The sequence below is a fragment of the Plectrocnemia conspersa genome, unplaced genomic scaffold (genome assembly GCF_051122295.1).
Source record: "Plectrocnemia conspersa isolate PC_06_02 unplaced genomic scaffold, ASM5112229v1 ptg000001l, whole genome shotgun sequence".
Classification (NCBI taxonomy): domain Eukaryota; kingdom Metazoa; phylum Arthropoda; class Insecta; order Trichoptera; family Polycentropodidae; genus Plectrocnemia; species Plectrocnemia conspersa.
The window spans coordinates 8,244,913-8,261,901 of NW_028277165.1; the positions used below are offsets into that span (position 1 = coordinate 8,244,913).

The following is a 16,989-nucleotide window of genomic DNA, read 5'->3' on the forward strand; positions in this document are numbered from 1 at the left end:
GTTTGATTTGAATTAATTATCAATATATCTTCGAAATATCTAGGAAAACCCATTGATTGGTATATTAATTATAATAATTTAGCGTAATTTTGACCTTATCTCAGCCGCCGCACTCTTCATTTGCGTTTTCTTTGATTCGATATTGTGTTGTACTATTTTCGTTTGTTTGTTACTAAGGTAATAACAAGTGCATTTATTTTAGAATTTGTTTTTTGTTTAAATGAATTTTTATTTATATAAATTTTGTTAAAATTAATAATGCAATTTTTTCTTCAATTCCGATTTTAATTTTTTAAAAACTAGGTTTTTAATTTTGCCTAAAGTTTTAGTTGTATCAATCATTTAAAGTGTGGTTTGTCAAAGATTTTCATATAAACATTTTATCGCGTTTTTATGTTGAAACACCATTTTCTTGATGATGAATTATTGTAATATAGTAGTGAAACCAACGACTATTATTTTTTCTCCAAATTATCTTTGTATTTTATCAAAACTAATGGTTTTTATGGGATCGTGAAAGCCCATTAAAATATATCTTAATTTCATATCTTTCGAGAAGACGCAGTAAAATAAAACAAATAGTAGCAAGTAGTTATTTAACATTATATGTTATGGTTAAAATGTATTTTAAATGTCTTTTGATACATAATCATGATTAATATAATAATAAGTCACAAAAAAAATTTATTAATGGTAATAATTTGCGATAATTAAACAGTCTAGTAATGGAAATTATAGCTCTTACGGCAGATACAAATTTTAATGACGAAAAAAAAACAGACCAGATTAGCACATATACATATATACATATGGGAAGTGCCCGAAATAAATCGCCCAACCTTCAATATTGAATGTGATGTATTGGACCAATGGCCTAATTTGGTTCGAATTTACGTGCATTGACAATCGAATCGTTAATAAAAAACTGGTACCGGAATTGGCTATGTGGTGGCCGAAATGTTACGTCAAAATCAAAATAACACCAGATTTAAATTTCGTTGCTCTCGGCATTTTGCTTTATGTAAATAAGCCATAAAAAGTTTCTTTGTTGTTTTCTTTCGTGTACTTACTCCTCAATTTAGCGTTGAATTACGTACATACATTGTTACTCGATCTTATCGCTTGCGTTTTTTGTATATATGAAAAAACCTTAGCCAAGTTCATTAACTCTCCAAGAAAGCGTGGGTGTGTCTAAGATGAAAAAAAATATGAAAATTTTAAGACACTATCAAAAAATTAAGTACTAAAACGCATCTGCGGTATTAATAAACAATGGAGATCTAACATTTTCTTATAATACAAAGCTTAGTTAAATGCAATGGGAAATTTTGTATGTAAATACATTTATTATCGTTGCTAAATTATAGACAGGTTTATATAAAGAAAAAGACTGTATATTTAATCTAAATAGCATTTATATTACATATTTTAAAACTTAATGTAGCTTCTTAAAAAATCTTATTAGTCTATAGAAAAGTGTGTAAAAATTCTTTGTGTGTATAATATGTATGTACCTACTACTAAAACGGTGATGCGGTACGAGTCTTTGTTGCATAACACTATTTTCTTATCATTTAACAAAGAACAATATTACATCATAATTATTATCCAAATAGTGTTATCAGTCATAGTTAAACAAATAAATGGAGACGGGTCAACTTTAATTTATTGTTTGGTTACAATTGAGAGATAAATTTGATGAAAGCTAATATATAGGAAAACTCTTATTAGCTTTAACCGCAAAAAAAATATACAAAGTTTCAACAAATATTTATAAAAATTTATATTTGGGAGTAATAATCATTTTTATTTAATAAACTACACAACCACAAAGTAGCATTTTGTCGAAGCCTAACACTTCACCTTTATGTTGAATCACGACACACATCATATATCTTGTTTATATTGCCCAAGAAGCCCTAGGGATGCCCAAGAAGACGATTGTGATAACTCATCTCGCGCCATAAAAGCATCTCGTATATTTTATCACGTAAGAACACTTCATAAAAATTATGTTAATCTGCCGTCGCTGATAGGAAGAAAACTACAAGAAAAAAGCCTTTAGGCCCTAGAAAGCAACGAGCGGAATTTGTCTTGGACCATAAAATACCAATTAAGCTACAGTTCTAATTTAAACGTCACCGAGATGACACACTGACACTGTAAGGGATCTTCGTTTTTAATTACTTTCGCTACATTGTATCGGAGACTTGATTCATATCAGATAATGAATCTATGCTGCGCGTAATTGCTGATATCCGTATAAGTAGATGGATGATATGGCGGATATGTTTCTATAATTCTAATTAATAATAAAAGATTGATTTTAATCATTTATAAATTAGTATCATATAATTACATGCTTTTTCTAATAAATTAATAAATAATTTATTTAATGACGGCTTTTGAAAGTCTGCGAGATTATTGTGCAATTTTCAAAATATCTGTAAATATTCTTATATTTTGTAGCGATCAAACACAGATGTCCATGTTTGAAAGTGTGATTCACAAAATTTGCATCTATTTATTGTGACCAAAATGATCATCCATCAAAAAGGAAACAATACAATAGCGTAAAGGATGGGATCACACACAAAAGCCCTCGTTACGACCAGAAAATCATATAAACAACTTACTGTAAATATTTTCCATCATTAAAAAAATATTTCTTTGTTGCGAAGTGGTCACGGATATAATAAATCACGAGATTCACAAAATTACAGTTGCAGTATACGACCTTGGACAATGCTCATCAAGCAAATGTTGCTTTCTAAAGGCGTATACCAATTTTGCTATTCTAAGAAACGAGTACATATACTGGTTGGATGATCGTTGCATGATTGTGATTGGTCAGCAAGCTTTGTAGCCATGGATACTTAAGCCTGGACACTGATGAGGAGAGGGCAGTCACAAGCAGCCACTCGAAGAGATCAGCAGACCCCCGCCACCTGCGGACAAGATCCTGAGAGGGACTCCTCCATACGAGCACCGCCGATATAATAAAAAAAAATACGTTTTATTCCGTGATTTAATAAGGTACTAAAAAAATAAATATCTGAAATAAATGAATATTAAGAAATTTATACGTTAACAAAAGCATAAAAAATAGTTCAAAAAAATCAAATAAATGATTGTTTAAATTAGTATTATATACCATATAAAAACCAGTAGAATCAAGACACTGCTTCATTATGTTATACGAAAATTGGAGCAGTTGGGAAATTTACTGCTAATATAACATACATTTTTATCAAATTAATGTCATTGCCTTTACATGGAAGATAATTTATTCTATATAGTCAATATTTACTGGACTGTGATTTTAGTTCGCATTATTTAATAATTACTTTAAACAATTTTAAGTACAGTTTTAATCAACTACAAACGATCAGTGGATATTTTTATATTTTACTGCATATAAAATGGGCAATTTATACATTTGCATGTATTTTAAAACCACTGCGTCGTTTCGCTATTACATTATGTAATTTCAACATCTATTTTCGTTTTACGATTAATTCGAAGCGTTATAATAAATTCGATCATGGTATAAATTAAGGCAGAGCTTTGGCGCCTGTAAATATTTACACAGACTCGTGAGTTGTTTGAGTTTTTGATTTTATAAATATGTATTGATGAAATTTATCGATCGATGCACCTATAATTATGATTATATATTCATACTAAAAATAACAATTATTACACATAAATACACAAAACATTAGAATTAAGCTGCATATCATTTATCTAAATCAATTACATTGAAGTATCGCTTACATTTACAACATTGTAACATGTTCGTGAGTCATAATCGATTGCTTTGTGAAGTATAAATCTTGTACCAGTTAACAATTTTGCTGTGGAATTTTATTGCATTCGTTTTTAAACTAAGGAAGTCCTTTTAAATATAATAAGATGTCCTTGAACAACAGTGGTTCAACCCTAAAGCTTAAAAGCGATGAGGTTATTATGTTGTACTGGACAGTGATAATAATTAATAATACGCAGCACATGATAAATCTGTCGATCAGATTTCGCTTCCGCATACATTTTGGAACAAAATCCTTCGATTAAATCATCTTCCATATATGGACATCGGCTATTATTTATAATGAGCATACATCACGCACTAAGAGACATTCTAAATTTGGAAGTCATCTCGCGGACGATCGTGATTGTATCTGCAAAAATTTAAAATCGTTTCGGGTTACAAAGCCAAACACTAAAGTCTTAAAGAAAAGATTTATGGGACTCGAGCCACTAAAGAATATCTTCGATAAGATGCTAGACGGATGATGTAGCAGGAAAACTTGCAAAAGCTCATTTTAGAACGTGTACACGAAGTTAAATATAGTGGTGTGTTTATGAATAAATTTATATGTATATCTAATTTCTAATTAAATTTTATGTTGTAAATATATTTTTTTATACTGCAAAGCTATCTTTTATGAAAACCTTTTCATAATTAATTGTGATTTTCATAGCATCTGTTTTATATAACTTATATAAGAATGCAAAATGGCAATATTAGGTAGTTATTTCGGCTATCAAAAATAAAATATTATAATTTTTAAGAAGAAGGAAAAATCGGTAATATAATAAAATTCAGTAAAATTCGAATCTATAATAATTGCAGAAAAAAATTCGTCATCTCTGATCTAGGTTTTGCATTTTTTTCTCAATGCTTGAATCTGTCTTTATAAGTGTGTTGTGTATAAATTCAAAGAAAATTGTAAATGTGTTATAAAATAAAATTATAAATCGGACTCTATTTGTGCATATAAGATAAAAAATATATTTTCTTAATATATGTATGTAAAAAATACGATTTCTACATTTTAATGTAAAATAGATAAGATGCCGCGCTTTAAATAAATTAACTTATTGTGTATTGTTTTTGACCTTGAAGTTTTAATAATATCTATAAACATAGCCATTTTGCAACATTGAGTGCAGTACTGCATGTGACGGCACTGCGTCTTTTTATTTCCTAATCTCATATTTTTCAAAGATTATTATTGAATTTTTTTATTTCGATAATGTATACTTTATACTTTTTAATTTTACCTTAATTAGTATTGCTTTGATTAGCAAATTATAAAACATATTTATTTATAATTTATATTATGATACAATAAGTAAGTAGATGACACTTGATAGTGCTTAAAAATTGCTCGATAAATTAAGTATAATATAATAGAAAGATGCTGCTTAACTCAATTTTTCATTTATACAAATAAAGAGAAGTCAAAAATGGTATGCAACAATTAATAATATAGTAATATAAAAATTAAATTTAAAAAACATTAATTAAATATTTTAGAAAAGTAGAAAAATCATAATTTAATTAATTATGCAACAATATTGTATTTGCTGAACTTTTTATGTATTATTTTAAAGAAGTAAAAAACATATTAAAGATAAAAAATATGTTAAGTGTAAATACAAATAAAAACAATCTACAATAGTAATATATCCTTATTTTAATAATTATGTGAAAATATTAAATATGCTATATAAAAATAAATTTTAAAGAACACCAATTATACATTTTAAGAAAACAGAAAAAATTATACAATATGGGTGATAATAAAGTGTAAATAAAAAAGTTATTATTGTATATGCTAAATAAAACACATTTTTTTACTATCAATATAATTAAAAAATATAAAAAGTAGAAAAATAGTCAAGGATGAGAATTATTTAAATGTAAATACAAATAAAAAAAAAAAAGAATTAAATATTTTATTAATTATGCAACAATATTTTACTTATTTTGAATGGTAAATACAAAATATTTTTTTAAGAACCCTATAATCAGGCCATGCAAACCCAAATTGCACCCCCGGGCGGCATTGACAACCTAAAATATTCCATACATACATTTTAATAAAATAATCACTTTTTTTTATTATAACGAATTTCAAACTTATTGATTTTTTTGTAAGTACAATAAATAATTTTAATGCAGAGATAATCTGAAAGAATTCAATCAGGGTAATTATGAAAAAAAACAATACTACAACCAGATGTGAAAAGAAAATACGCATTGAACAAAAAAAAATGTATTTGTATAGTAATAAACATAAAATAGTTTTAACAATAAAGATTATTAATTAAAAAAAATTCATTTTTAAAAAAAGATTCAATAGATCCAAAGGCACTAATACATTTTTGGGCAATACATCTTATATTGGAAATTTTGTTGTTGTTATGTACTTACTATAAAATTATATTTTTGGAATCGTGGGGGTATATATTTTTTAGATCAATATTGCATTGTAGGTTAATTCATTTCATTTGTAAGGTTTCTGAAACAGTGGAAATATCAACACTAAATTGATAACTGAACATCTCTCTGTTAGAACGAAACAAAATAAAACTTACTGTATTTTCACTTCCAACTTAACTGCGATTTTATTTTGAATTTTTATTTTTTTAAATGTAATTGCTTGTTTTTTAAAATACGCAGCGATTCGCTAGTCGAAATAACGAAATTTCCAGTATAACGAATCTGCAATTTATACCCATTAAACATACAAAATTTCATTGTAACGAAGACTAATCTCAGTATAACGAAATATTTGACTTAATACTTGACACAATATTTCTCCGAATTCAGTTCGTCGTTGGCTTGACTTTTTTTATAAAACATATTTTATTGTGTTCATTACAGCATCTTTAAAAATAGACTGTCAATCTTGTAAGAAGTTATTTTGATGCTGTAGTAATATGGTAATTAAAAATAAAATAAAAATATATAATCTTCCTTACATTCAATATAACGAATTTTTTCTTCGGTCCCGTGAGCTTCGCTATACTGAGATTCAGATACAGTCACCGACGAAAAGTCGCAACTACAAATTAAACACGTTAATTTGGAGTTATGCATTATGAAGAAATAATCGGTTACCCAACGGTTACTGAATTTCCTTTTTAATAATTATTAATAAAACACTTAAATAAGTGCATCTGTATTTCTGTGGATTCTTTAAATTTTGAAGAAAGAAAAAAATATCAATAATGAAATATATGTTAAGAGTCTATAATTAAGAGAGTATAAATAATACTGTAATTATATATTTATAAAATAGATTGTTTTTTAAGATGAGAAATATATTAGGTATAAATATTAATATATACAATTAACAATATTTTCAATTATCCTTATATTAAAAATTGTGCAACAATATTGTATGTGCTAAATAAATCATATATGTTGCAAAAATCACGAAATAGGGCAATGAGAATAACTGATAACAAAATTGTAATAATTGCTTGTTTAAAAAAATAATAAAAACAAATGAAAGATGGTAATGCTAATGTAACTATGCAACTAAAGTTTTTTTTATTTAAGATTTTTTAAATTTATTATTATTTTATTTTATATTATATAATTAGCCAATATATAAGGCAACCCTGTTTTAATGGTGTCCTAAAGATAAAATAAAAGTTTAAAATGTAAAATGAAAAATATGAGAAGAATTGGCTGTTCAATAAACCATTACCATTATAGAGGCAAGAGGGACCTCCACGAGTTAGTGTTGGCCAGACATCGGCCCGCGCGGACGTCTCGGCACCGCGTCTTCCGCACGGGACCGAGATTCTTTCCCGAACTATACGACACTGACACAAAACAAAAAACAAAAAAATTGCATGAGCTTCCACACCTAAGGATAGTCATTTTTTAATAGAAGAAAAACGTCAATTGGTAAAATTAAACCGGGGTTTGACGTTTAGTTTTTAATTGAAAAGTGCAAAATATCGACAATAAGAGCCGCATAGATTTGATTCAAAATCGTCATTTTAATAATCGGTGAGTAAAACTATTTAATTAATAATATAAAATCTAATGTACCATTTATCAATTGTGCTCCGATAATATAAATACATTTGTGTGGACATCACAGGCGCCACTTTTACGATCTTTTTTATCAGTCTTCTCATGTAAATTATGAAAATGTTGCCCGATATTCACGTGTTTTTTAATTATTTATCTTACACATGTTCTTTTTATGTGTGTGCAAATTTACATACCATTATGCGTTCGACTAAATTTAAAAAGCCGATTGTGCAATTTAACGTTTGGGCCGTCCTTGTACCGGTAGTCGATTTAAAAACGCGAAATTTCGATTTTTGCATACTATTACATGGTAATACTTGAATTCGCATTGATATGTTAAAAAAATACGATTTGCAAGTAGGCTGAGAAAAAAATAAAAAAAATTAACATCGAAAGCGTTGCTACAATTTGTATTAAAAATGTGTTCTTTTTTGGCAATTGCCAATTTTTCATTCTGAAATTCAGCTGCTCTCGGCGCGATACTAGCGAAGCTATTTGCATGCGCCCGCTGCAAATAGCTTCACTATATAATAAATACTATAATAAATTAATAATGAAAATGTTCTGTTATAAAACGATTAGGTATGATTTGAATGGTTTAATCCTTGTATACATATAATATCACTTCCTAACACAATATAAATAGGTAAACTTGTCAAAATATAAATAGGTAAACTTGTCATTCACATAAATCTAACACAAACATCTGTTTTGAGATAAGCATTTATCAATATTAAATAAAAAAAACTGTACGTACGTACGTACGAACGGATGTTTCTTGCTAAAGTGCATATCATTTCAGCATTCAATAAACTTTTATATCAGGAGAAAGTGTTGCTATTGTTATTATATGTAAAATGACCGATTATTTAAGTGAGATATAAAACGCTATATTTATTTTAATTATAGTTTTATTATTAAAAACAGTCTTCATTAACAAAAATGTTTTTTTGCCAACGATTTATTGTTTCTAAAAAAATATTGTAAATGCCCTTTATATTATACTATCACTCTGATTATTAAATTTGATATTTCAAATAAAAAAGTCTTAATGGAGAGTGAGCAACAAAAATTAATCTTAATTGGTTTAATATATAGGTTAAATGTCCCGCATTTTGTCTATATTAAGTCTGTTTACCAACATCGGATGTTTTACGGTTAATTTTATATGCATGGTTTCAATTTCACTACAATATACTTTCGCTGTATAGGCTTAAAAAACTATCGATGAATAATTCACACAGAATTGCACCGTACTATATATTTAATTAATTTATTTAGCTTTATAGCTAATTTTTACATCAACAAATTTTAACTAAGCGTATAACATAAACAGGAAATATAAAAAAAAATACCTAATATTATCATTTATTTCTTAATGCCTATTATATTTTATTTTTGCGAATTGTCCTAGGAATAATATTATATAAATTAATACCTCCGTACATAATTCCCCTAGCCGTACTCGTTTTCTTGTACCGAATTATCTTTAAATTTTCTCTATTTCTAGCATTAAATTCATGTACATCTTTATTTCTTATTCAAATACTTTGGTAACATATTATTTTGTAGCTTATATATGAATACTATGACTTTCATCTTCAATATTTCTTGATCATTTAACCATTCCAATCTATCAACTAGAAAATCTATTTTTATTTAAGACTACTCTCATTGTCTTAATTTTGCAACATTTGTTTGTCTAATTTATTTAACATATCTAATATTGTCGCACAATAAGTAAAATGGGTTCAATATTATAATATTGTAATTTTTTTTGTGTTTTGTGTCATTCTATTATATATCACCATAGTATTTTTTAAGTGCATGTTTTGAAGCTTTTTTGCTATCTAACCATTGTCCTGATCTCTTCTGGTTATCGTCCACCATTTCTCACCATTTCTTACCGCAGTAATGTTAACCTTCAAGGAACAGATTTCAAAACATGCTGTTTTTAATTTTTGTTTTATTTGTGCGGTACCCATTTGACTATTTGTTTCACGGCATACATAAAATAGTTGCAAAAAAACTGTTATTTTTGTATGACAATAATAAAGCAATGCTTTATATTGAATACGTTAAGTTAATACAAAGCAATGATTTTTTTATTAAATAAACCGCTAATTTATTAAGCTTCAACAGTGTTTCTTAATATTTTTTAATCAACAGAGATATAACTATATGCAATCCATTACGTGCACCACTGCCATTACTGGTAATGAGTCCAACCATTCGGGTGGGCACCCAGCTTTTGACGACCGGGTGAGCGGTTCTTTGCAAAAAACGCAAGCAAGCCCTTTGTTCGTCCTAGGTAGTGCTTCGCGCTCTACCTCAGACGGCCAGCCTGAGAGGTTCCTTCCCCTCAAAGGTTTGGGAAGACCCTTGCTCTTTCACACTGATGGATGGCGTGTGATGGAGTGGCACACATTTTTAATCAACAGCAGATGAAAGTTTTTCGCGGGGCACCTCGCAAAATCCCAAATTGATATTTCACGTAGCTTGCGTCACTTTGTATATCTGTCAACATCATAATTTACAAAACAAGTCTGATTGCGAATTAGAAAAAAAATAAGGAAATAAAATAAAAAAAAATATTCCTTATGAAAAATCAATCTTAGAAAATATGTCTTATTTATATTCATTTAAAGCAGCAATTGTAAAAAACATCATCTTTTAATTTTTAAAAATAACGCAATGCATTATTTTTATACTGCCTTTTTATATTTTGTAACTGTTATTATTTGGTATAGTAATAATAATGTATACATTTATTTTAAAAACAATGAAAATATGATAGGCTGAAAACCTCTGCCTTAATTGCTTTTGTATCAATGTAACACAATCTAATTGTGTTTCAAACTTCCTTTTGTATTATTGCCGCAAGTACGACTTCCGTTTACTGAATAAAAAATCTTAATATTATTTACATTTCAATTTGTATTAAGCAAAAGTGTACGGTTTGTAGCAATATAATATATGTAATATTCAATCAATCAAACTTATTCAATCAATAAGACTGTATCAAGGATATTCAGAGTTGATAACATAAAACTGAACCATTATATTAAATTATCCATAGTTTATGGTTTTATCTTTAGATTGAATTAATTCTGTAATATTAGTAATAAAGTTTTGAAAAAATTCACTACCTTGTATTTCTAAATACAATAATTTCATCTAAGATAAAAAAACAAATCAGGAATGAAACAGCGCTGTAACTACATTTTAACAGCGAGATAAAATATTGCAATAATATATTTTATCTTGGGCTTTTAGTCGTATCTGCGTGAATGTAATTAAAGATAATTTTCATGATATTAATAAATTAATTTTGATTAGAATCAAAATTATAGCTTTAAGCTAATGTGCAGAGAAATTGTAAGAGTATTATGTTAGTTAATATGCACTATCAAGATTAAACAGTTATATGTTACATTTTTGTCATCAACCATACATAATTTTATATATGTGGATTTATTTTTGATATTTAGATTAAGATGTTAAACATAAAAAATGAATAAACATCAGCTTTTATATTTTTTTGTGTCGAAATTAAAATATTAATTAAAATTTCAGTCTTTTATAGATCAATACACATACTTAGTTTTACAGACCATTACATAAAATAAATTTTACTGGTTTATAAAAATTTTTACAATTTTGTTATAAGTTACAATATATTAAAAAATAAAAATGTAAAAAAATGGTTAAAATTGAAGAAAAAAAATTTTACAATGAGACAAGGAAAGATAACTAAATACAAATTTAAGTATATTTAATTGAAGATCTAGCCTTTAAAGCAGTATGTATTTAGGCATTTTGTTCTTATATTTAAATTTAAGGTAATTTAAAGTTAATTAGGTAATCCCAAAATATTTTTGGATTACCTAATTTAATATAAAAATCATAAATTGTGGTTTTATGCTGATTGAGATTATCTTAAACGTGATAAGATTATTTTTTATATATTAAAATAAATGATTAACTTTAATTAAAATTATCGAAGTATAGCTATTACTATTTGGTTAGGTAAGCCCTGAAAAACCCATGTATTATATACCACATAGATACGAATATTTTGTTGGGTCTACAAAGTATTTAATTAACGATTCTGATTGATAAATAAAATATGTAAATATATAAGTTATTAAGAATTAAACCGCAAATGATAATAATTTTATAAAAATTCACACGCTTTTATTGTATTTGAGATAATTACAAATTTAACGCATAGTTTATTTATCTTGGCACCAGCTTAGTGTTAAATAACATATACATTTTTTTCCGACATTTATAACGATGCACATTTGCATGCATGTCACGCAATTTTTTTAACACTTATCAAATACATACACGTGGTAATTCGGCACGACCTTGAAATATACATAAGAAGCTGTGATAAAAACACCGTGTGAAAATGAAAAGCCATCTCAATATATCTATAGCTCGTTTATCTTTACAGATTTAATAATAGTTCGGTAATAATAGTGCGGTGGCGCTTGTCCGGTAGCTTTTAAAAGTTGGCGTTGCTATCTGCAGCAGTAGCTAAAACAATAAAACTTATGTTAAATAGATCGAATCAAATTTTCAATATTTATATAATATATATAAAGCTTAGGGGCGTTGTGATATATCCAAATGTCAAAGCTCTACCTGTTAAATTCACAACTTAAATTGTCATTTAACGCATTATTAATTTTATTTTAATATTATAATTTTATCATTTTACATAGTACAGAAATTACTTTACACAGATTAATATTAATCTGTTAAAAGCAATTTCTTCTTCTTAAAACTAGACGAGGAATATTGTTCAAAACATCCAACTATCCGATTGATTTCTAAGCCGATGTAATATCGGGAGTGTGGAATTCACACGGTAGTACGCCGATTTTTTTTGTAAAATAACAGTTAAATAATAAAAAAATCAGATTTACATGATTTTATTATAATGTAGATATTGTGTTGATTATTATCTGTAATTTTTAGGTTGAGCTATTGTGAATAAATTTGCAGAGAAACTTTTTTTTTCAATCCATTTAGCAGCTTTATTCCATAAGTTACTTTTTAGTCATGTATTGTAATTTTTAATTAGCAGACCCTCGCAATAAATATTTTATAAAAGATCATTTTGAGATCAAAGTCATTATGCCTTCAATTTGTTTTATGAACAGAAACGCTCCGGGTACTTCGTATTCGTATTTTCAGTGGTTAATATATCGTTATTTTATTATTATCCTACACGCCGCTTTAATAATAATTCATCTTTCAAATAGATGTTATTTATTTAATATTTATTCTGAGCTCATGAGCATGAGGCAAAGCAATTAATCTCAATTTCAGAAATAATAAACATTTTCTCCGCGGTTTCCTTCAATCTCGTTTTTGCGTTACATCGGCTATTTCAATGAGATTTTTTACTTATTTGGGGTTTAAATCAAACTTAGGCAGATGCTGGATTATTGTATATCAATTAAGCAACAGCGGTGGAAATTTTGAGCTCAACGTTAAATTTAAAACAACAGCCTTATTTAAAATCATAAAAAAATTAGATTCCTGGATAGTTTTATTTTATAAAAATTATATTGGTAAAAATAATCTATATAAACACCTACAAAAAAGATATGTACATAAATGTTTTTTTATATACTTAAAAATACCCATTACATAAAAATCTGAAAAATCTTGAAAAATATCTTTTATTGCATTATTTTTTTATTGAAGTAATATACATATGTATATAAAAATAATGTGGGGAATAGTAATCGTTGTAATTAAAAATATAATACTATTTAGTTATTTTATTATTATTATTATTAAAATAATTAAAACTAGAAAAAAATAGATTGCGAAGACTTGACATAAAATGTTGTATAATGTATAAATATAACTGTAATATGTAAAAATGTATTAAAAATTATCTTACAGATAAATAATTAAGATATATTATTTATAAACTAACTTCTTTCTAAAATAAAATAAATGCTGCAGTAATAAAATGTTCTTTCAAAATTGTAGATAATAATAATCTACAATTTTGTAAGAAAGTGCACGTTTATATTTGTAAATATTTACTATTTTATTTAAAAAAATTAGCTATATATTATACCTGTTTTTAAACTAATAAAACGATATTGATATGTTTTAAATTTACATCTACATATACATATAGGTATATTATATTTAACCCCTTAAACGCCAGCGACTAATTAGTGATACGTCTGTTATTTATCTTCACGCGTCAGTATTTGTTTCTATAAATAAATATATTACTGATCGATAAAGCAAGTACTTAACAAGCATAATGATAATTCTGAATTGAACTTTGGGGTCCAGTCGTCCCCCCGTCCGGACTTTTTAGTCACTTTCCGTCCCCTTAAGGCTAATATTAAATTTTGGTTACATAAATATGTTTATATTTTTTAATATAAATGGCAATTAAATAATCGCTTAACTATATGTAATATCATAATTTATATAGTTAATAAATTTTTATAATAAAAATGACAGAAAAATCTAATTAAAAAAAATTTCCCAAAAATTTCTGTAGTAGCTTTTAGTTTAATTATATTTAATAAGATAAAATGTTTTATAATCACACTGCCATTTTCTTAAAATAAATTGTCAAACGTATTTTTTTTACTAATTTAAAAAAAATACATGCTAATGTTTGTCATGAATTAATATTTGACTTTAACCTATATGTCACTTCTTAACTTCAACATTGTTGATCTGTATATTTAAACAGATATTTTTTTAAATTTATATTTACAAACGCGGGTTGAAATTAAAAATATTTAACTAATAAATTGATATTTCTCTAATATTAAGATGGTGATTATTCGATCACGTAACTTAAAAATTTACCATGTTTTGATTATAAATTGCTTATAATTGCTTAATAAATGTAAGTTATTTAACATACCTCGAAACACATTATTAATTTAATAATCACATTTTTTTTAAATGCAGGTGTGCGTTTAGCTGTTAAACGCATTTTTTATGATTAGTTGCAATTTTATAGTACAGTGTTTCTCGCTATTTTTAAAGCGCGTATAATCAAATTTTCAAGTATTTTTTTAATTAGGTTTATTTAAGTTAATAAAATATATATAGAAAATATCTGAAGGATTAGAATTTCTAAATGCTAAACGTATTACATTGACAAATGCAGCACGCTGGAATGCGAAATAATGAGTGCGAGGTTGTCAAATATTTAAAGCGCTTCTACTTAACTTCCATGAAAAAATATGTGATGTATATATAAGGACGATGATGAAGATTATTTAAATGCTAAAAGTCGTAGTAGATAAGTCATAGATATATTTGAAGCATTCATAAGCTTGAGATGGTCAAGAAGCTCAATAATTAGGCGATGAAGTAGTAAATAATCACGAGCATAACTGTGAGTCAATAAAAACCATCGCAAAGGCTGGATTAAATTCAAAGAATGTAATGTTGCGTATCATAAGCTACTACCAGTGAATGAAACTATCTGTTCCGCTAAGTACAGCTCAACTTTAACTTAAAAAAAGCAATCGATTCTTATCGATCGATGCCATTTGTTTTGCCCAAGTAGAAACCACTTAACCAATACGTAAATAAAAATATTCAGACAATTCGTTTTTAGCAAAAATTATAGAAGTCTTAGTGCATTCACTAAATATTCCATATTTCGTATATACAGACGTTTTATTTGGAGTTTTTTAGAACTTACTTAATGGTGTAAATTGACTAGATTTTAATTTATGTTAAAAGCACTTCGAAAGAGGATTTCTTCAGCTACCTGAAAGAGTAATATAACACATACATAATATTAATCTTTTTTAAATTTATAAATATATAATTATAAAAATACGTGCCCTGAAGTTTAAATTTTTAAAGCTGCCCTGATAGGCATTTATCTTGCTTTGTACATAACATCTAAGCAAACATGTGAGTGCGGTCATGAAAATATGAAAATTTGTGCAAAAAATATAAACTGGCAGCAATGTTTGTGATGCTTTATCGTGATATAATATTCTGAATGTGTTTTTTCATAATTCATACCTTACTCTCTTGATGCCGTTATTTTTATGTTTATTCCTCTGTGAAAAAACGCATTTAAAAAAATTGTTGAAACGCGATTGCCCTAAAAATCTTGGTTTTGAATTTCGGTTGTTCAATTTATATTTAATTGTAATATCGTGATTACTTTTATTTACGTTTCACGCAAATTTTATACGTAGTTTAAATATGTATTGCCCTTTAAAGTGTATAAAGTATCGCTAAGCCTTTCCTATATGCTTACCGTTTTTTAGAGCTATAAAGCTATAACATATACAAAATAATTTGCGGCATTAGACATAAATTATAGTCATAAAAACACTTTTACCACAAAAAATACTATTACGCATTTTGAGAATAATGAAAGGAATACGCTAAAAGATAACGTCATATTCAAATCTTATAAAAACACATACATTTTCCCGGTACTATCGTGTATTTAAGATTAAAATTAATGATTTTATAATTAAAATTACAATTATGATTTGAAGCACTCATCACATATTGAATTTTTCTAATCTCACGGATAAATAATAATAATAATAAAATTGAGCTAGTTTATGCATAGTGGTATATATTGATTGTAAGTTAAGAAAATATTTTTTAATTATTAACGTACACTTTGATTTTAGTCTGGTGTCTCAATATTTATTTGTAGGTGTGACTGTGTTTACCCGGTTGTAACGCATGAAACTTACATCAATATAAGAATCAGAGATGGGCGGTTAAATACTTTTTCTCTCGATCGCTCGCGTGTGAGATAAGAGCATGCTGACTGCATGCTCTTATCTCTCACTCACTCTCGTCACTTAACACGCAAACGATTGAGAAGGAAAGTATCTCACCACCCGCGCCTGGTAAGAATTGAATAATACAAATATTTTCCTAGAATAGAGACCGCCTGTAAAGAAATACATTTTAAATAACGGATTAAACAATTAGACTGTGACACTAAATTGCATTAAAAACAGACTGCAAAATCGTGTCACAAAAAATGCCGCTAAAAGATAAAAAATAGAAACCAGTTAGTAACAAAATATCTGTTTCAAAATTTTGTGTGAATTTTAGTTACGCCTTCATTAGCTCTTATTAGTGAAGAA

The 16,989-nt window shown here is 26.9% G+C and overlaps 1 protein-coding gene across 2 annotated transcripts in view; it reads left to right on the forward strand.

Moving 5' to 3' along the window:
* Positions 1-7,540: 7,540 nt before the first annotated feature.
* Positions 7,541-16,989, forward strand: part of AdamTS-B (ADAM metallopeptidase with thrombospondin type 1 motif B) — a 140,844-nt gene continuing 131,395 nt past the window's right edge. For both annotated transcript variants that reach the window (XM_088200363.1, XM_088200371.1), the window contains exon 1: positions 7,541-7,816. The gene's annotated coding sequence lies outside the window, so the exon portion shown is untranslated. The remainder of the gene's footprint in view (positions 7,817-16,989) is intronic.